Here is a 21,857-nt window from a genome sequence, read left to right on the forward strand (position 1 = left end):
ATATAAAATGAAATATTACTAAGCCATCAGAAAGGATAAATACCTACTATTTGCATCGACATGGATGGAACTGGAAGGGATTATGCTAAGTGAAATAAGTCAAGCACAGAAAGACAATTATCATAAGGTTTCATTCATATGTGGAACATAAGGAATAGTGCGGAGGACCACAGGGGAAGGTAGGGAAACCTGAATGGGAAACAATCAGAGAGGGAGACAAACCATGAGAGACTTTGGACTCCAGGAACCAAACTGAGGGTTAGAGAAGAGAGGGGGTGGGGGGATGGGTAACCAGGTGATGGGCATTAAGGAGGACACGTGTTGTGATGAGCACTGGGTGTTATACGCAACTAATGAATCATTGAACACTACATCAGAAACTAATGATGTACTATATGCTGGCTAATTGAACATAATAATAAAAAAATAAAATATTTTGAACTGGGAAAAAAATAAAGATCAGTTAATTGTTAAACCAATAGCAGGACTGGTCAAGGAAAAAGCAAGTTAGGAAATAGAAAATAGCTAATATCAGGAATTATAGCAGGGATCTCTTTACAAATCCTATTAAGAATACATGTGTAATAGTGGAATATATGAACAACTTTATTTCAACAAACTCGAAGACTTCAATGATAAGGACAATTCTTTGAAAAATAAAACATATCAATACTGACATAAATGGTGAGCACTGGGCATTGTATGTAAGTGATGAGTCACTAAATTGTACACTTGAAACTAATACTGCACTGTGTATTAACTAGCTGGAATTTAAATAAAAACTTGGGGAAAAAAAGAAAGAATTAAAAAAAAAGAAAGGAACTGAGAGGTCTATATCTACTTCTATATTAACCCAATTGAATTTATCAAAAATCTTCCTCTAAAGAAAAGTACAAGAAAATACATTGTTGTAGCATACAAATTCTTTAAATATTAAATAATACCAATATTAAGCAAAGTCTAAAACATTGTCTGGTACTTCTTATCAAAAAAAGAAAGAGGAAGAATAACAGAAGACAGGGGGAAAAACTTCAACTTACATTGGTACCATTAGTTACAACAGTATTACAATAGTTCCATTTTTATTATTTCATCCAAGAGTAAACTTGTTTCCTATGGAGGCTCTTGCAACTTGTGTCCCAACCTCACCACTCTCATGAAACATTTTGGGAATGTGCACACTTACCTTTTTTCTCATCGCCTTATATCTGCACAGATTTTCTCCTCTTCCAAGATTTCTCTGTCTTTAGATGGCCTAGCTCATATCTAACTTATTTTAGCTACACATTTCTATAAACTGTAGTGTTGCCATGAAATTTGATGTGGAGAGGATGCTTGGATAAAGCTTGGAGAGGTTGACTTAGAAAAACTTTGTAATTGATTTTAAGAAAATGATTGAGTAGTGATGCTCTCCTGTGCTTAAGTGAAAATCTGGGCCTTGAATCTGCCAAATTACCACCTTCCCATGCCACAGCAAGAAATGAACATCTAGTTTTAAAAATGGAATTTTTTCTTAGCCTTGAGGCAATTTATTATAAAAAGCTGGCCCTTATATACATAAACTAACAAGAACTTAAAATTCATCACACATTTACTTCATTTTTTAGCTTCACCTTCTAGTAAATCTTTAGCTTCCTTGATTTTGGTTGCTGTACAAGGAGATCCTCCCTTGTCCAGGTGACTGAAAAGCATAATCTGTCGATGAGCATCTCATATTGTTCCTTTACTGGCAGTGGGGCTTACCTGCTTCTCATTTTGTCATTTGGGGTTCAAACCCATCTCCGTAGTAACCGCCACTAAAGGCAGATTTTGGTGGGCTTTGAAAAACTTGTTTTACTTGAGGCTCCATGGGTTTCATGGCTTGCAAAATGTAGAGCCTGCAAATCCTGCGGCAGCAATGGTCAGTCCAGCCGCTACCCCTGGACTGGCCATAGCTCTGACTCAGCTCCTCAGCCCCTCTTTGAGGGCCATTCATCCCAGCCCAAAGGCGGCAGCCACCAATGTTCATGCCTCTAGCACACAGCCATGTGGCCCCCCCAGCAAGGCACCAAACCAAAAACGGAACTTTACATAGTAGCACCATCAAAATTAAATGGTTGCTTTGAGCATGTACTTAAATGAACAGAATCTTTACTAGACTGTAACAGTAGTGTTTAAAAAAAAAATACCTCCTTATATTAATCTGAATATTGACATGATTTTTTCAATTTTTGTTGCAATGTCACTGCCAACTGTCCATAGTTTTCTACCGATATAAAGGTCATTCTGCAAAATTATTATTTTTTTAAAGATTTATTTATTTATTATAGAGAGAGAGCGCATAAGCGGGAGGGGCAGAGGAAGAGGGAGAGAGAATCTGAAGCAGATTCTGTGATGAGTGCAGAACCCAGCATGGGGCTCGATCCCATGACCCTGAGAGCGTGCCCTGAGCCGAAACCAAAAGTTGGTTGCATAACTGACTGTACCACCTAGGTGCCCCAACAAAATTATTATTATTATTTTTTTAAAGATTTTATTTATTTATTTGAGACAGAGAGAATGAGAGAGAGAGAGAGAACACATGAGAGGGGGGAGGGTCAGAGGGAGAAGCAGGCTCCCTGCCGAGCAGGGAGCCCGATGTGGGACTCGATCCAGGGACTCCAGGATCATGACCTGAGCCGAAGGCAGTCGCTTAACCAACTGAGCCACCCAGGCGCCCCCAACAAAATTATTTTTAATGTCACTATGGAAGCAGTATGTTCCTCATACTGACGAAAACAGCAATACACACACAACGTGTAACTTCTAGGCTTGGTTCTCAATTTTCAAAGGAAATTAAGAAGAGCCTTTATCTACCATACCTGGATTTTCAAGCCTAACTGTTTTTCAGTAGTTTGCTTGTTAAAGGGATCCCTTACTTGCTCCCTGATACCCTGGAATACTTCGGACACATGGCTTTACTCTGCATGTGGAAAGCTTACGGGAACATGGGGTCAGGAGAAAACAAAATGAAATGATTTAATATTTATGACACATTCTTTTTGTAACAATCAGTTTTTCTTGGAACCTCACAAAGACTCAATATAATCCCCCTTTTCACCTTATCATTTATGTATATGATTTGTAATAAAATATCACCATTAAAAGAATGCTCCAAACATTTATTTTACAAAAGCCAGTTTTATGTGTTTCCTTTGAACTTAATATAATTGCCTTATCACCAGTTAAATCATTATCCTCAGATTTAACAAAAACATGTTCCCAAGATTTCAGTAATTATAAAGAGGGGTGTTCATCTAATCATATTACAAATTTTCCTTTGGCACAATTTCTATATTTTAATATATTGCAATAAATAAAATGCTTCCTGTTATTTTCCATGAAACCATAGGAAAACACAGCCAAATTATCTGAGGATGAACTGGGAATCAATGAACTGAAAATGATCTTAATAGCCATTTATCCTGATTTTAGCCAATGCTATGGACTGTAAGTAAATATTCTAAATCATCACTGAAGGACTGTCATATAGCTACAGTTTGAATTCTTTCAGTGACAGGTGTTTCATTACACCAGAAGGAGACCTCTACACTTTGTTATTTTAAAAGCTCTAATTTTAGAGAGATCATCTTATATTAAACCAATTCCTACCTTCAATTTTTACTGATGGTTTGTATTAGCAATCATGCAGTCATTTTTTCTTTTTTTTTATTAGTTTCAGAGGTAGAATTTAGTGAATCATCAGTTGCATACAACACCCAGTGCTCATTACATCATTAATGCCCATCCTCCTTAATGCCCGTCACCCAGTTACCCCAACCTCCCACCCACCTCCCCTCCAGCAACCCTCAGTTTGTTTCCTAGAGTTCAGCATCTCTTATGGTTTGCCTCCTATTTTCATCCTATTTTATTTTTCCTTCCCTTCCCCTTTATTCATCTGTTTTATTTCTGATTAATGGATAAAGAAGATGTGGTATATGTATACAATGGAGTCTCACTCAGTCATCAAAAAGAATGAAATATTGCCATTTGCAACAACATGGATGGAACTAGAATGTATTATGCTAAGCAAAATAAGTCAGTCAGAGAAAGACAAATACCATAGGATTTCACTCATGTGGAATTTAAGAAACAAAACAGTTATGCAGTCATTTAGTGTAAGCTTGACCTTTCTGAACAACACTTCCAATATTAAGGACCATCACCTTCCATAAGTATCTTATCTCTATTGATACTTCTACACATTTCTTGCAGCCTCCAGCCCTTGCCACACATCTTTTTCCTTTTCCTTGGGATATATATTCTCACTGCATCTAGCTAATCTTTCTATATTTCCCTTGCCCTGATACTATATAGCCATGACTACTATCTCATAAAGGAGATATCCCATGTCAGCTGGTGAGTGGATCTACCCTCATTTAAGAGGATGACAATAAAGCAACTCCATTTCTCTTTCTTAAATGTAGAGTTCCCTGATTTAAAGCAAGAAAGAAGAAAATGAAATGATGAGATAGCACTTTTCTTTTTCTTAAGATTTTATTTATTTATTTGACAGAGAGAGAGAAAGAGAGAGAGCACAAACGGGAGCAGCAGAGGGAGAGAAAGAAGCAGGCTCTCTCCCTGCTCAGTGGAAAACCCGATGTGGGGCTTGATCCAGGGCCCTGAGATCATGACCTGAGCCGAACGCAGACGCTTAACCGACTGAGCCACCCAGGTGCCCCTGCCCTTTTTTTTAAGATTTTATTTATTTGACACAAAGAGAGAGAGAGCACAAGCAGCAGGAGCAGCGGAGGGAGAGAGAGAATTTTTTTTCTATTAAAATAGCAAATGAAGGGGCACCTGGGTGGCTCAGATGGTTAAGCGTCTGCCTTTAGCTCAGGTCATGATCCCAGGGTCCTGGGATCGAGCCCTGCATCGGGCTCCCTGCTCAGCGGGGGGCCCGCTTCTCCCCCTCCCTCTGCTTCTCCCCCTGCTTGTGCTCTCTTTCTCTCTGTATCTCTGTGTCTCGAATGAATAAACTAAAAAAAAAAATCTTTAAATAAATAAATAAATAAAATAACAAATGAAGAGGACAAAGACTTAACTGAACTGTCCTGAACTTTGTCTCATACAGAAATATGTACAAAATAGGTACATGAACTTTTTAAATGTAGGCAATTCTTCTTTTTTATAAAACGTGTTTCAAAAATTCTGATGCCTTTTCCTATAAAATAAACTATGGATAATTCAAGTGGGTAAATTTTTGATACTGAAATGGAAGTGTGGACAAGCCACTATAATCGATTTTCAAATTGACCTTTATGGTAACTTTGTACAGATCAATTAGATCAACATAAATATTTCAATGGAAAAATTGGTAAAGGATATGTATAGATAAAAAAATAAATAAAATGCCAAAGTATTATCAAGTTAAGTGAAGAAATGCAACTTGAACAATAAGCACTCTGTTTTGCACATCATTATGAAAAAATGCTTATTCATTTTTGTTACTAGTGATTTACTGTGGTGTGATATGTATAATAACTTCATTCTGAAAAGCAATTTTGGAGGAATATCTTAAATGCCTTAGAAATGAGCACATTCTTAGAAATAGTAATGTGCCTTCCTAGGAATTAATCTTATAGGATAATTAAATGTACTCACAAGTATGTCTGTGTAAGTATATTCATTATGTTATTTGTAATAACAGAAAATAGTATGTACATCCTTCATGGTCAAAATAAGGGGTGATAAAAATGTTCAATGCCTTTATCTCATGCAGTGGTTATAAATATTCATTATACCCCAATTTCCTGCGCAATGGTCTTGACATTTAATATTATTATAACTCATTTTTGAGAGAAAAGACCACAGGACACAAAAAGCATTATAGAATATGAATTTTAAACACTGACATTGCATAAACTGAGAGAAGATACACCATCATATTAATTTCAATATCTGCATTAATTTGGCTAAAAGAAGACAGACATTTTTAGGGAAATTAGAGGGATAAAGGACAAATCGGAACAAGGAACATGTTATGGGTTGAATTATGTCCCCAACAGTAACACCCTGTACCTCAAATGTGACTATATTTGGAGTAGTATGTAAAGAGGTAATTAAATTAAACAGATATAGTTAGGGTGGGCCCTATTCTGATAAGACTAGTGTCCCTAAAAAGAGGAGATTAGGACGCAGACACATATGAGCAGAAAAAAGACCATGTGAAGACAAAGAGAAGTTGGCCACCTGCAAACCAACAAGAGAGGCCTCAGAAGAAACCAATTCTGCTAACACCCTAATCTCAGACTTCCAGCCTCCAGAATGGAGAGAAAATAAATTTCTGTTGTAAGTCACCTTGTCTGTGGTACTTTGTTTTGGCAGCCCTGGTAAGCTAGTACGGAACATAATTACTAAATACGAAGATAACCATGACTGGAATTTGCTGATTATACAAATCACTATCTCTATATGACAACTGAACTATGACTAAAAGCTGGGAGGACCAAACCATTACAGGTCAATGCATTTTATGTGTGCTGTCTCTGTCCCTCCGGCCTGGTTGTTTCTCCTCAATACCTCATCTTCTCCAAAAGTTCAAGGTTTCTATATGCAACAGCTGATTCTGGACACCAGGTTTTGTTTTGTTTTGTTTTGTTTCTTTAGTTTTGATGATTAGAAGACAGAAAAAACACTTGAATGCTATAAACTAGGTTTATGATTTTTGAGTTTGAGACAAGTTACCTTCAGAACAGGGAAGTTTATTGTTTGCAGATAATCACTTTAATGGGCTTTCAATTTGCAGATAATCACTTTAATGGGCTTTCAATTATGCAATGTTTAAGCAAAGTTCCATTCTGGGATGTTGACTGTCCAGACATCCTGGCTCCAAGAAACTAAACCGTGCTACTTGATAATATACAAGACTCTTCATTCATTATGTCTGTAGATTAGCATCCCGCTTAGAAATGTTTCTTTTATAAATATGCACTTAGACTGCACTTCCCCTAATTACATTTATTGTTTCTTGGCAAATGTGTTGTGTCTGTGGTCTTGTTCTAGCATTTGCTCAAGATACAGAAAGCAAGGGTGTTGTGATGTATTTGGATCCCATGCTAGTTGAGGGACCATAAAGATGATCTGACTGGGATTGCTGAAGTTTACTGTAGAATCTACAATTAAAGACCCATTCACGGTGTTACTTTTATATGAAGTAACTCAGATATGGACAAATGTAGTGATATATAAGATTCATATGTTCTGATGGATTATGTTTGTGAATCCTAAGATACAGCCAAGCTCTTGTATGGAGAGAGGGCTGTTTTCTATGATGAGAGTTGGAAATGTCAAGTCCAGTCATCTTGGAAAACAGCCAATCCAGGGACAGGAAATGAGCACTAGAAAACCGATCTTTAGACTTGGTAAGGAAGAAGGGCAATGATGAAATTATTTTTGTTAGCCCATGGGGAAATTCAGGTACTAAGCTCCAGGTAAGAGAGACTCAAGACTATGCTGACTGGAGAACACTAAGATGTCTCCTGCAATTGGAGGTGAGCCAAGTCTAGTTACAGAAGGGCTTGAACAACGTAAGAACAGCCATAGATTGCGTGGCAGTTTCCCTTTACTAGCCCCATATTTACTCATTGTTTTCCAAATGTTGGAAGCGTGACTGTGCTTCCAAATAGCACCTAATAGCTAGGTTCATTTTTTTTTTTTTTCATTCTTGAAAGGCTCCTTTAAATTAACTAAACAGAGCCTGATGACCATAGGAGACAATGTGACTAATAGAACCAATAGAATGAAATCAATATTCTAGTTTGGTCTTGGAATCTAAATAGATCTCTGGCCTTGACCAGGGTGATCATCATAGTCAACTACCAGCATTAGCATTTTCTAGTTTATTGCATGTTACTGACATATAAGAATCATCATTTTTTAACATCAATAGAGTACTGAGTTGTATGTGTGAAGCAAGAGTCATGTAGATTTAATGAGACCCTGAACTGAATTGGAATTGATGCCACATGAGGTCCTTCTGAATTGTGTTTCTTTAAAAGAAAGAAGCATGGTAGCAGTGAACTATTGTTTCTCTTCTCCCCACTCTCCTCCTTTCCCCCACAGTAAGACTACTGCAAAATCTCATGATTTTCTAAGTGAAGTCTTGACAATTTTCTGGAAAATGAATAGAGTTGATATAAAAGTGGCTTTTTAAAAAACTATTTTAAAAGTCTCTAGAAAATATATATTTTATTTCCCACTTCTTGTTGTTTTTCACTCATTATCATCTTTAAAGTTTCATCCATGATTTCCACAACATAGATGCAATGGTCTATAGTCAAAGGCTTTTAGTTCATATCAATCTTTAATCTCACTTGGAAATATGATTAATAAAGCAATGAGAATATATTTCTCAATATTTCAATGATATACATTGATGTATTTTGATTTAAATTTATGTATCAGTAAGGATTCAGTTTAGAAAACATAAACCATGTTAAATATCTTATGGAAAAAGGGACGTAAGTAGGAACTAGGTGTAGATGTATAAGCACTGGAGGAGTTGAAGGAGTAAGTTCTAAAATGGATCCAAAAGGGAAGCTATGTGTTTATGGCCACCATTGAAGTCATATTCGTTTCAACACTAAGAACCTGAAAAATGAATTTCTAAAGCCTCATTCTAACAGAAAGGGAGCCAGATCAATAAGCCTCTTTTTACTGACACCAGATTGCTGAAGAATGAACCCTGTTACCTCTTGGACCTTTCAAAGGAGCAACATCATTAAGGAGTTGCTGGGAGATTGTCTATTTGTCATAACCTGCCTTCTGGTTTGGCTTGAGGGCCTCTGCCTAGATGACCCTAATGCACTTCCGATAGCCAAGCTTCAAGAAAGCTTGGAGACACTGTTTAACCTTCAAATAGAAGGAAGATGAAATGGGATTGAGAGCCAATCCAAATATCAATGACAATTTTTTAAGGCCACAATACTCATAAATACTTATGATCAGCATTATTTTTTTTTTAAAGATTTTATTTATTTACTTGACAGAGAGAGATACAGCGAGAGAAGGAACACAAGCAGGGGGAGTGGGAGAGGGAGAAGCAGGCTTCCCGCTGAGCAGGGAGCCCGATGCGGGGCTCGATCCCAGGACCCTGGGATCATGACCTGAGCCGAAGGCAGACGCTTAACGACTGAGCCACCCAGGCGCCCCATCAGCATTATTTTAATCAAAGAAAACACTTCTGGAAAGGAGACAAAAACAACTTTCTTCAAATCAAAATACTTGATTTGATGAAAATATTAGTAACAAGAAACATTCAAAGAACATGAAGTTCAGTCAATTGAAATAGTCTAGGATGTCTTCTAGCCTTTCTGTTAAATTTGGAAAGTCAACATTTTTTCACTGAAAATCACTCTAGAAAACAAATCTTGATTTCTTATTTTTGCCACATGTCACATTGATTTAAAATCTGGGGAGATTTTGAGGAGCTGTCTTGCTGAAATATAAAAAAAAAAAATCCATGAAAATTTTCATTTTTTCATTTAAAGTTTATACAAATATCTTATGTTTTCAATCTCTTTTCTTATTTTTAATTGAAGTATAGTTGACATAACATAACAATTTCTGGTATACAAAAACATGATTTGACAATTGTGTACATTATAAAATGCTCACCACAATAAATGTAGTTAACCATCTGTCACCATATAGTTATTACAATATTATTGACTATAGTCCCTATGCTCTACTTATCATCACTGTGAATTATTTATTTTATAACTTTTACTTGAAAATATTAAAATCCTTATCATATGGGTTAAGGTGAACCATTTCCTGTTTGCTAATAATTTACGTGCTTTGTAAAATGTTAGCACTTTTAAGTATTTTTAAGTATTTTTTCACAAGTCTATAAGAAGAGCTTCATTACTGAATATTCCTTTTGACTCCAGATATGCTCCATTTTAAGAGCCACTTCTGTTCTAGGCATTGTTACTTTTAGATATCCTTTGTAATACCATATATATGCATATTAAAACAACCACACTTCAAATCAAATATCAATGTGTGCTGTAAAGTGTTCACAGAATTTTGTGTAATTTTTCCTTTGAAATTGCTATTTGAACTATGAATGAGTTATGTTTAATTTGTGCTTGGTTTTTATTTCTTAATAATTATCATACAACCGTGGCAGTTCATGCTGAATCAAACATAATCTAACCTTCAAATACTTTTCAATTTTTATAAACTTCTCTTGAATATCAATTTCATAATTAACCAAGTTCACATGTTACATGTATATATATCCAATCAAAATTGTATTGATTTTCATTTTGTGATGGTACTTATATAGGTTGATATTTTGTTTTGCTTGTCACCATCTCAAATATACTTACAGTCCCCTGAAAAGCTCTTTGGCTTTTCACTGCCCACTAAGCTTATTATGCCAAAAAGAGCAACAGCCTGATCTTAAAAGTGATTAAAGATACGGGCCCCCTGGGGCACCTGGGTGGCTCAGTCGTTAAGCGTCTGCCTTTGGCTCAGGTCATGATCCCAGAGTCCTGGGATCGAGCCCTGCATCAGGCTCCCTGGTCAGTGGGAAGCCTGCTTCTCCCTCTCCCACTCCCCTTGCTTGTGTTCCCTCTCTCGCTGTGTCTCTCTCTGTCAAATAAATAAAATCTTAAAAAAAAAAAAAAAAAGATACGGGCCCCTGAACACATTCTTTGGCCAGAGTGTACAGCTAATGGCCTCTCAGTTTTTCTCTCCAGTTCACTCCTCTTTTTCTCACCCAGAGAGTACATTTGTTGGTTACACCTGCATTGTGGTCCGTTGTTTACATCTATGAATCATCTCAGTAAAAACACCCCCCTCCCCAAGGAATAGTATGTTAAATACTGTATTTGATTGCTCAGGCTAACATAATAAAGGACCACAGATTGGGTGCTAAGACACAGAAATTTATTGCCTACCAGTTCTGGAGCCTAGAAGTCCCAGATCCAAAATGTCAATAGAGTTGGTTCTTTCTGATGGCTGTGAGGGAGAATTGGTTCCACACCTCTCTCCTAGCTCTTGGAGGTTTCCTGGCAATTTTTGGCATTCCTTGGCTTCTGCTGTATTATTTTTATCTTTGCTTTCGTCTTCACATAATGTTCTCCTTGTATGTCTAATTCCAATTTCCCCTTTGTATGGAACACCAGTCATATTGGATTAGGGGCCCACCCTACTCCAGTAGGATTTCAACCTCATTTAGCTAATTACATCTACAATCTACAATCCACATCTACAATGGCTCTATTTCCAAATAAAGTCACATTGTGATGTACTAAGGAATTGATCGGGATGGGAGATAGGATTCAACCCACAACACATGCAATTGATGTTGAATAGTTTTGTGGGGTTTTTTTGGTTTGGTTTGGTTTGGTTTGGTTTGGTTTCAATGAATGGTCTGTATACAATAAACATTACTTAATCACAATATGGTAACTCAGAAAAAAGACTTCATTCAATGTCAGTGTTAATACTAGGTAACCCACCACCACAAGCAAACTCTTGCATCCTATGCCAAGACTTTCCTCCCCAAGTGCATTGTAGCTGGTGGATTGGGAAAGAGGAAGAATATTATATCTCATCTTCTTTTGCACCAAAACTTGTGTCTGTTTAGATTATGTCTGTTTAGATTTTATTATTTTTTATGCTCTTTGACATTAAAAAAAAGAAATTTCTTTTATACTTATATATTTTTTTCTCTCTTAGTTTTTCTTTGAACATTTTCCAACCACTAAGAATGTTGTGCATTAACAAGGGAAAGCCCAAATTAAAGGAAGCTAGTGGTTTGGCAGTTGGAAATCGTTAGAAATAGTTCTGCTAAAATATCTTTCCACTACCATGTTTTAACTTGTCTTAATAGTACTGAATATATCCTTTTATTAGTTGCAGAGAAGTCTATGACTATTTACCTGTTAGGTACGTCTATTATAAGGAACACAGAGGAGAGGATTCTTTGACTTTAGGACACTATTCATTTGCTGAGTGTGGATTAGTTAAAAACCAGTTTTGGCTCATGTTAGTGGAAAGTCACTCAGTGGGAAGAGGAGAGGACAGTGTTCCTATTCCCTTATCTATATAATGAGTATTTATTTTCCATGGTCATTGCAAGTTCACATCAACAGCAACAGTGTTGTAACAGAGTTCTATTTTTTATGCAAACTTCTGGCAAGCTGTTCTTTCATTTCATTTTCTTAAATGATATAATTGAAAGCATGCAGATTTTGGTTTTGGGTGGGCTTAGGTTCAAATGGAAGCTTGGCAATTCTATCAGTTGTGTTGTTTAAATCTTTTGCAGTTTCAATTTCATCAAGCGCCAAGTGGAGATGATAGGACTTACCTCACAGTTTATAATAGTGAGGATTGAAACTAAATAAGGTCATGTATGGAAATATATATAGTATAGTGCCTAATTTCTACTCATTAGGGAATGATTTCTTCTAGAGATATTTGATCATTTCTTTCCATTGAGATTTTAACAATTTTACCCCACTGTATTTTATTAGTTTCTGTTTTCCTATCTGAATTCTATTTCTAATGTAGAAAGTTTTCTTCCATTATGCTCTTGATAGCCATTTTTGTTTTGTGTATTCTGTTTTCTCATTCGCAGTTTGCCTCTTTGTGATCTATTTTTCTATGTACCAAATAATCTCTTGTTTCCAATTAATTCCTTCTGCTCTCTAGGAGAGTTCCTCTAGTCTTTCTCCTCTTTAATTTGTGCTTTCCATAAAGCTGTTTTTGCTACTTACTGGTTCTAAATGTTAATTTTATTGGGCATGGTTAGTTGACTTCCTGGCATCCATTCCACCAACCCCCCACTGTGTAGAAGTCATGAGGTTTTTGTGTTTCATTCACTCTTCTCTCAGCTTCAGGGATGGAACCTGATGGTCTGAGACAACCCATAAAATATTATCCCCTTGGGATCATTGGTTCAGTGTTGGACACTCAATCTGACTTACTTCAATCAGACTAGAGCCAAGTTGTTGAAAGGGAACTTTTCCTTCTTCTGGACAGTGTTTGGGGTTTATAAATGTAAATGATGCAACTGCTTTAGCTATTCTGCTACCTTGAAAGAAGCTAAGGTGAGACCAAATTCAAACTAACAAGGAAAGAAGTACCCAAAGAAAAATGGGACACCAAGCAAGCGCTTTGATGAAACCCTGCCTGAAGCCTGACCTAAATGAACTTTCAAGTTAAGTGAGATAATATATGTTCTCTAAAGGTTAAGTTACTTTTAATTAGATTTTTTTTAAACTATCAACACTTTAACTTATTTACTCTACTATATTATCACTTTCATTTTGTTCTACTGACTTTAATTTATTTACATTTAAAAGTTACAGTGTTCTTTTTTTATAACTTATTTTATTTAAATTCAATTAATTAACATATAGTGTATCATTAGTCTTAGATGTAAAGTCCAGTAATTCATCAGTTACATATAACACCCAGTGCTCATTACATTACGTGCCCTCCCTAATACCTATTACCCAATTACCCCATCCCCCCACATCTAAATAAGAAGAGATGACAGCCATTTGTTAAATTTATATTCTAGTTTCCATAAAAAAATCTTTAGGATAAAATTGCTTTATAACACTTTTACCATTTTGTAATATTGTAACAGATCTAGTTATTTTCTCTTTATCTCTCTTTTCAAAAGGATAATTTATAGAATCTTTTTCTTGCTAAAATTTTGTTATTGTTTCAGACAGTCTTCAGTTATTTTAAGGGTCTTAGAGCATGCAGTTTCTTGAGATGTGCCTTCAGTTTACCATTTTTAAGGAAGAATTCACAATCTTAAGTGGTCTATGATGATTGCAAACTTTTATCTTTATTGATCAGGCGTTGCTTTGCCTAGTTCCCATGTCTTAGCATCTGCCGAGGCCCCATCCCTCTAATGTGATCTGAAATGAATCCTCTTCACTGCATTCAAAATAGTAACTCCTAGCTCCCCCAAAGCTTCCCTTCTTCAATACTGCTTTACCTCCTTTTTATAGCACATCTCACTCTCTATTGTACTCTACATTTTACTTTCACTGGTTTTGTTGTTACTGTCTGTATTTTCCACATTCAGGGCTTTTTCTCTTTTGTTTCACTGATGAATTCTAATATTGCCCAGAACCTCTGAGGCCCTGAATGGCCCTGAAATGCATCAATAAGTGTATATACACGTACACCTCACTACACACACGTAGATACATACTCCTGTAAATGTTTTCATTTATTTTGCATTATGTTTTACAAAGATAGGATTATACTATAGATTTTTCTTTGTATGTTGGTTTTTGTTTACTCATTAATATAATTTATGACTATGCCTCCACATTAATATGATAGCTCATTGTTGTTCTTATTTAAGCTATACAATATTACATAATAAAGATATGCCATAATTTACTCAATCTCTATTCCACTAATGGGCATTAGGAATATTCCCATATTTTTCAATAATCATTTATTGCAATAAATCATTAAATACTAGTAGTGTGATTAAAAGATAGCACTTTGGCACTGAGAATAGTGGGGGAAGAAAAAAATTGACTTTTTTTCATAGGTAGAAGGGAGCTGAAAATGTTTCATTTTCCACTTAATTCTTTGACTACTTTTGAAGGTTTATGCTTTCATACATTTGAGGTCTTTTTGCCTCTCATGTGGTCTTGTAGTGGTAAACATCCCTTACAGTTTTTCTATTATTTGTGTCTCTTAACTACTTATAGAAAGTCTTTATTGTATTTCAAGCATTGCAAATTTTTCCTTAGTCAATCACTTGTCTTTGACATTGTGTTTATTAACAAATTTTTGCATTCTATTTATTTTTAAAGTAACCTCTAGGCACAATGTAGGGCTTGAACTTATGACCCCAAGATCAAGAGTCACATGCTCTACCGATTGAGCCAGCCAGGAGCCCCCTATATATTTTTTTAATATTACTTCAAAAATAGTCCTTACCTGATCATTTAGAATTTATAGATAGTTTATTTAATGTAACTGGAAACTTCCTTCCTGTATTATAAACTGGATATATTTATTTAAAAGCCACTTCAAATATAAAAAGATGAATTTGTTCTTATTAAAACAATTTATAGATAATATATTCCTTTTATAATAAAATTTAAGACTTTCAGGGTTCAGAGTAGGGTGAATAGCCCTGAAATTTTAATGGTTTACCAAGATAAAAGATTATTTCTTGCTTACACAATGGTCGAAAATGGATCTGATCCATGAGATAAGACAACTCTTCCCTCCAAGTGGCAATTTTGGTTTGAGGTTCCTTTCATCCTTCAGCTCTGTCTGGCTCTACATTCTTGCAGTCCTATTCAGGTCAGCTATGCTGGCCACTACTTATTATATCTTCTTTATCCATTCATCTGTCGATAGACATCTCATCTCTTTCAACGGTTTGGCTATTGTGGACATTGCTGCTTTGAACATTGGGGTGCAGGTACACCTTCAGATCACTACATTTGTATCTTTGGGGTAAATACCTAGTAGTGCAATTGCTGAGTTGTAGGGTAGCTCTATTTTTAACTTTTTGAGGAACCTCCATATTGTTTTCCAGAGTGGCTGTACCAGCTTGCATTCCCACCGACAGTGTAAGAGGGTTCCCCTTTTTCTGCGTCCTCGCCAACATTTGTTATTTCCTGTCTTAGAGACATTTTAAGTATTAGATACATAAAAGTACTAGCTAATATTTGAGAGACTGTGATAAATGCTTTACATTTAATCAACTAGCTTAAGATATAAATGAATATATCTGTATGTCTATATGCTTATCCATAATTTTATTCCTATCTATCAACATTAATTAATGAATAAAGTGATTAAATCCTTTTATTTTAGTTTCTGGTCACTTTAACACAAGCTACCACTTAGACCCAGACTGACACCCAATCTCTGCAGACTTCTTTATCAGAGGCTGAAGCACTGAGCTCTCATTTATAGCTTTGGTTCTCTTCCATCTTTATGATGGAAACAGTGGCCATTCAGGAGTAAGATGAGTAACTCAAACTTACCCCTTATTTTTGGCAATATAGGCCCCCTTAACTTCTTGCTGTATTTCAATACTTGTACTAATGCCTATTTCCAGAGATGAGATGTACACCTCACTTCTGCCTAGTGGTCTTCTGTTGTATACTTTGAGCCTGAATCAAAGCATCTTATTCCTCCTGGTATCTTCCTAAAACTAAGGTCCTAATCCTATACTTCTATCAAGTGTCTGACACTCTGCTACTTTATGATAATCATCCCCATTATGATCTGTGTGGAAATTCAATTTATAGATATCACTGTCTATTTGGATAGGCTTTCCTTAAATTGGACCTTCTTCATGCCTACTAAAGTCAGCTATGCTGGCCACTATTTGTTGTATTAAAGTTCAAATTAATAACCTCCATCAGGCTCTGGTTCCTTAGGTTCAGACCCAATCTATGATCCAGTCTAATTCTAAACTCTTCTATCCTCCAATCTTCCAATTCTTGTGTGGGCCATTTATTTACCCAGGACTGTTCCAAGTCTCAGCTAAAAACGCTGTTTGTGTGTGTAGGTGTGTATGTGCATGTGTGCATGTCTATGAGTGTATGTGTGTATTTGTGTTTACTGTGTTTGATAATAAACCATTATAAAAGAGATATTAATTTGACTGCTTTTGCTCACTTATCTTCATGTGTTTATTTTCATTGCATATTTACTTAAACAGCTTGACTTTCTTTGGTAATTTTTTAAATTAAGTTACATCTTACTGGTTGCAACTTCTGATATCTTCCCCTGTTTGTTTATGTTATGAAAGTCAGGGCTTCAAAGAACTCTGGGGATATTAATTCCAGTTTGAATATGCAGCTGGGGCCACCCATGCTATCGCTTCTTTCCTCAAAGATATTAGTTTGCTACTGTGTAGAGAGGTGCTAGACACTTCTGAACCCAAACTAAACGTTTGCGTAGCACCACGTAGACTTGGCTTTGGAAAGCATGGCAAGATCAAAGGGACCAAGATATCTGATTTGTTGATGGGTTATAGTTCATCTCAGATGATGAGCTAGAGACTCAGCAATATTGCTTCCATTGCTTCTTGTGATTGGACTGACAAAATTTTCAGGCTCATTATGGTTCCACTTAAAGCTTTCCTCTGGGGAGTCTAGAAGAATAAACATTATGCTTCTTGAAAGCTGTAAAACTGTTTGTCAAAGATTTTGTGCTAAAACTTAGAATACACATGTTTGTTTTTTATCTGTTTCTCAGTATGATTATTCTTTGTCATCTATATCTCCATATATCTCATTTAAAATTCTAGGCCTGTATATCCAACTTTTGTTGCATACAACTGAACTTCTATTTTCCCCACACTCACCCACCAAAATAAATCTATGTGATCTCTTCCCTGTAGTTTATGTCTTTAACCACAGCACCACTACAGTATTTCCCTTCATCTCTATTGTTTCTTGACTCTCCCTTGAATACTGCCTCTCCCATTCTTTGTTAACCAATTCTATTTATCCTTGTGGCCTGAGAATAAATGACAGGAACACAGGAATGACTGTCCTGCATACTCGCTTTCTAAATCAAACTCCTGTGTTTTAATTGCTCATTTCATTCGCAGCTTTTCTTCAAAGCATTTATTATAGGTTGAAATAATATTTATTACTGTTTGTAAAAATCTATTCTAAATCTTCCACACTAGACAAAAGGTCCCCTGAGAACTAGTTCATTTGCTTTTTTATTTTTTTTATTTTTTATTTGCTTTAAATCATATCATTCTATCATGAATAATATGAGTATACAATTATTTACCAATGTGTTAAATGACAGCATCTCAAAGAGAACTTTGATATAACAATATCTACCTTCATCCAGTGTCACCCCAAGGACAGACATACCCCAATTCCTTTCTTTCCTCCATAGTCTACTCATATCCCTGCAGTTTTCCCTATTCAAAAAAGGATTATCCATGGTAAATTATTAAAACCTGGGGTCAGTCTTCCTAATCACCTGCTGGTAACTCCCTCTAGCTGGATGTAATCAGATGCCAAAGAACAAGGGAGCCACTGATTTATATTCACAAATGCCAGTCTCCTGAGACATACAGAAGGGTGGCAAAGAAGAAAAAAAGAACTCAAAGAACAATGGCTATTTCTTTGTTCAGAAATCAAAAGACTTTGGAGTCCAATGGAGGTGGGTGCAAATGCCAAGTTCATTGCTTTCTCTCTGTAGACTTTGGGTAATTAATATAAATGTGTGAATAGATTATCTTAGATGTCTCTTATATGTATATGCTATGCCACTACCTATCACATAGGGTTGTGATCAGGCCAGAAACCTATGTTCTAAAAGTTCCACATACAACGATTGCCTGACATTAAATTTAGTAAACGATAATTCACTTCCTTTCCCCTTTGAACTAATGCTTTTTAATCTGGAAATATGAAGCAATTGGCTGGGTCACACTAACTAATCAAATGTTAAACTTATTAAGGGTCAGTACTTATAATTGCCTGATAAAATACAAAAAATACAATGTATTTTTATTTGATAAATCTGGCTAGCCTAGTTGTACTCCTACTTATTCCTTCAAGTGATTCATGATAACAGTACACAGTTGGGCTCACATTTGAAAATTGTGATATATTTTTATTATTTCTTAAAAATGTTTACAGTGGGGATGCCTGGGTGGCTCAGTCCGTTAGGTGGCTGCCTTCGGCTCAGGTCATGATCCCAGGGCCCTGAGATCGAGTCCTGCGTCAGGCTCCTTGCTCAGCAGGGAGCCTGCTTCTCCCTCTGCCTGCAGCTCCCCTGCTTGTACTCTCGCTTACTCTCTCTCGCCTGCACTCTCTCTAGCAAATAAATAAAATATTAAAAAAATAGTGTTTACAGTGACAAAGCATACTGGTTTAAACAAGATAATTTTATAAAATACTTCAGAAAGAAGAAATAATTTCTATGTTATCAAATTCATACATATAACATTAGGTACTGGGTAATTGTTCCCCACCACGAAATTTAAAATACATTGTCACATAACCAGACTTCTATTATGTAAGGATGATATAAGTAATAATAAAAGCCTACTTTTAAATAAATCTGAAATTTTTGCAAGAACAAGAATTCATTAAATTTGTATCATTGCTCATAGAATGAAAATCAATTTAATCAGTTATTAAACTACTATTAAAACATTTATTAGTTTATACTTTAATTTAATATAGCTATTTGCTATATAGCTTTGTCCAATTCATTAGCAAAATATGTTGCAACCGGGACCAAAATCAACATGAAGCTTATTCAGGGAAAATACACATTAAGATTAAAATTATCAAGAGAAAACGTTGCTTGTGCAACGTACCACATAATTGCTTTGAGATTAGAAATTTTTCACTTGTAAGAAACAACAGATGTTTTCCTCAACTTTCAAATAGGATCTTATAAAATGATGATCTGAAATGCTTTACATTGCATCACTGATTTCTGGAATGATTATCATTCAAGATGATACTGTTCCCATAATAATTGTTTTCTTTAACAATAAATTGAAGTGATCAAAAATAGTAGTGCATGTATACTGAATAAAGTCTTCTATTGTAAGTTGCAAGGGGGTACTAAAGATTTGGTTTTGTTAAGTAGAAGTTGATCATTTACCTGCCTGCTTCTCCTTAATATATTCATAAATATTAATTACTACTAGGTTAAGAAATCAAAGACAGCAAGCCTCGAATAATGTGGCCTAAACAACACAGGATTTTATTTTTCTCTCACACAAATGTAGTTAGATCACAGCCTGTATGGAAGCTGGACATTAACAGGAAAGAGGAAATGCCTATCTTGATTTGTATCTTAAGCACAGAACTTTCACCTCATGGTCTAAGATGGTTGCTCCAACTCCATCCATCATGTCACCATCCTCTAGCAGAAAGGAGGACAAGAGTAGGAGAAGGGCAAATCACTCCCTTTAAGAAAACTTCCCAGAAGTTACTCACACCACTTCTACTTTTATCACAAATTGCCCAGAATTTAGTCACATAGCAACCAGACCCAGTGTATCTGAGAAACTAGGGAATCTTAAGCCAGGTAGACATGGTGGCCAGCTATTCTTACCGCAGAAGAGGAGAAGAATATTGAGCAGAAACAGCATTCATTTTCTGCTACATACCTGCCCACTAAAAACGTTCTCAACTTGAGGTTGCAAAATATAATGTATGAGCTGACTTTCCTGAATAAAAGTTGGGCATATATTTCCTAGCTTCTCTCCTAGGTATTTATACTTACAAGGTTGCTTTGGAGTATGGAGGAGGGAAACAGAAGGGATCCTGAGTTAGCTACACTGAATCACTTTAAGTAGGGTTTCCACAGGCTTAAGAAAGGATATATCTTCCTTTGGATGTTGCATGTCTGTAATTGAGACTTGGAACAGTGGAAGCCACACTGATATCATCCTGAGGGTAAAGACCACACAAGGAGGTGTAAAAAGCCAAGATAACTAGAGCAAAATGGAGCTGGATCTTTCAACTACCGTGGCTGGAGCCTCTTTATACCTGGGGATATATGATGATAACCTCCCTTAATATAATGTTAGTCTAGTGTAGTCAGAGTTTTCTGCTATTTGCATCCAAGGCAATCTAGCTAATGCAAAGTCAGGTCAATACATTTATGACTTTCTGATTTCATACTCCCATTCTCATTTGTTTTTGCTAGTTCTTTTTCCTTCTGTTAAATAAAATAAAATCTCTATCCAATATCTGGATACTTCATATGTATTTATGGCATGCAGGTTCTACAAAGGACAGTGCTTATCTGCCATATATATATATGGCAGATAAGCCATATATATACATATGTATATATATATAGCAACAGTGACACTTTGCATAAAGATAGCAATAGCCCAAGGGGGTCTAAGTAAGAGCTAGAGAAATCTTGAACTAGCCCATTATATATTATTTGTGGACAATGGGAATTCGAGAACTACAAAGGCTCGTCATTACTCTGTCCAATACCCTTATAGTCAATCAAAATATTTCCTTGAAAAAACTACAGTGGCTGCCCCATTCACAGAGAAACTAATGCAATTTAAATGGAAGTTGGAGAATTTAGAAGAGTGCTTTTTGTATTGTTTTGTTTTGTTTTTTTAGCTAATGATTTCTTCAAGAAGCAGTAATAAGAGAAACCTATGCCATCCAAAATAATGGTAATGTATAACCTGAGAAAACTTCTTTGATTAATACTTCAAGAGATATTCATTCCCTGGTTCCTCCTGCTTCTCTTACTTCTTTATATTCCATCCATCATTCTTTCAATCTTTTCTCCTTCTTCTTTCTTTCTCTTCCTCTGTAGTTCTCCATTCCATTTCTATTTTCTCTGTACATGTGGCCAACATATGTTCATGCTATTTTCTCTTCCTGCTCATATTGTATCTATTCAGTCTTCAAAACCAAATTCAAATAAAAATTTATCCTTAATTCTCCTAAACTGAAACAATTGCCCACATCTCTTGACTCTCTTTATACTATCATGCACCAATCAGAGGCATATATCATGTTCTACATTGACTTAGATTTTGTCTTTGGGATTTAGAAACTTTGAAACATAACAAATTATTGTATTCTGCACAACACTTAAGCACCCATATTGGTTAAAATAATTTTTTTGTAGAAAGGCTTTTGTTCAAACTACAAATTTGCAAGTTTTATAATTGTACAATTAATTAATTTCCTATCAAACTACTCTTGATTTCCATTTATCTTTTGACTCTTTCCTTCCCTGGGGATTAATAGGTCTCAACAAAAACCCCTGCATAATTTTGATAGAAAGAGGATGAATGTTATTAAGGCAAAATCACCTGGCCTAGAAACTCAGTTTTCCCTGTT

At 35.7% G+C, this 21,857-nt stretch overlaps 1 pseudogene; it reads right to left on the bottom strand.

The window, feature by feature from the left end:
- Positions 1-1,596: 1,596 nt before the first annotated feature.
- LOC118018877 lies at positions 1,597-2,046 on the bottom strand (annotated as a pseudogene).
- Positions 2,047-21,857: the final 19,811 nt, after the last annotated feature.

Source organism: Mirounga leonina, unplaced genomic scaffold (assembly GCF_011800145.1).
Source record: "Mirounga leonina isolate KUSES-001 unplaced genomic scaffold, KU_Mleo_1.0 Mir_172, whole genome shotgun sequence".
Classification (NCBI taxonomy): Eukaryota; Metazoa; Chordata; class Mammalia; order Carnivora; family Phocidae; genus Mirounga; species Mirounga leonina.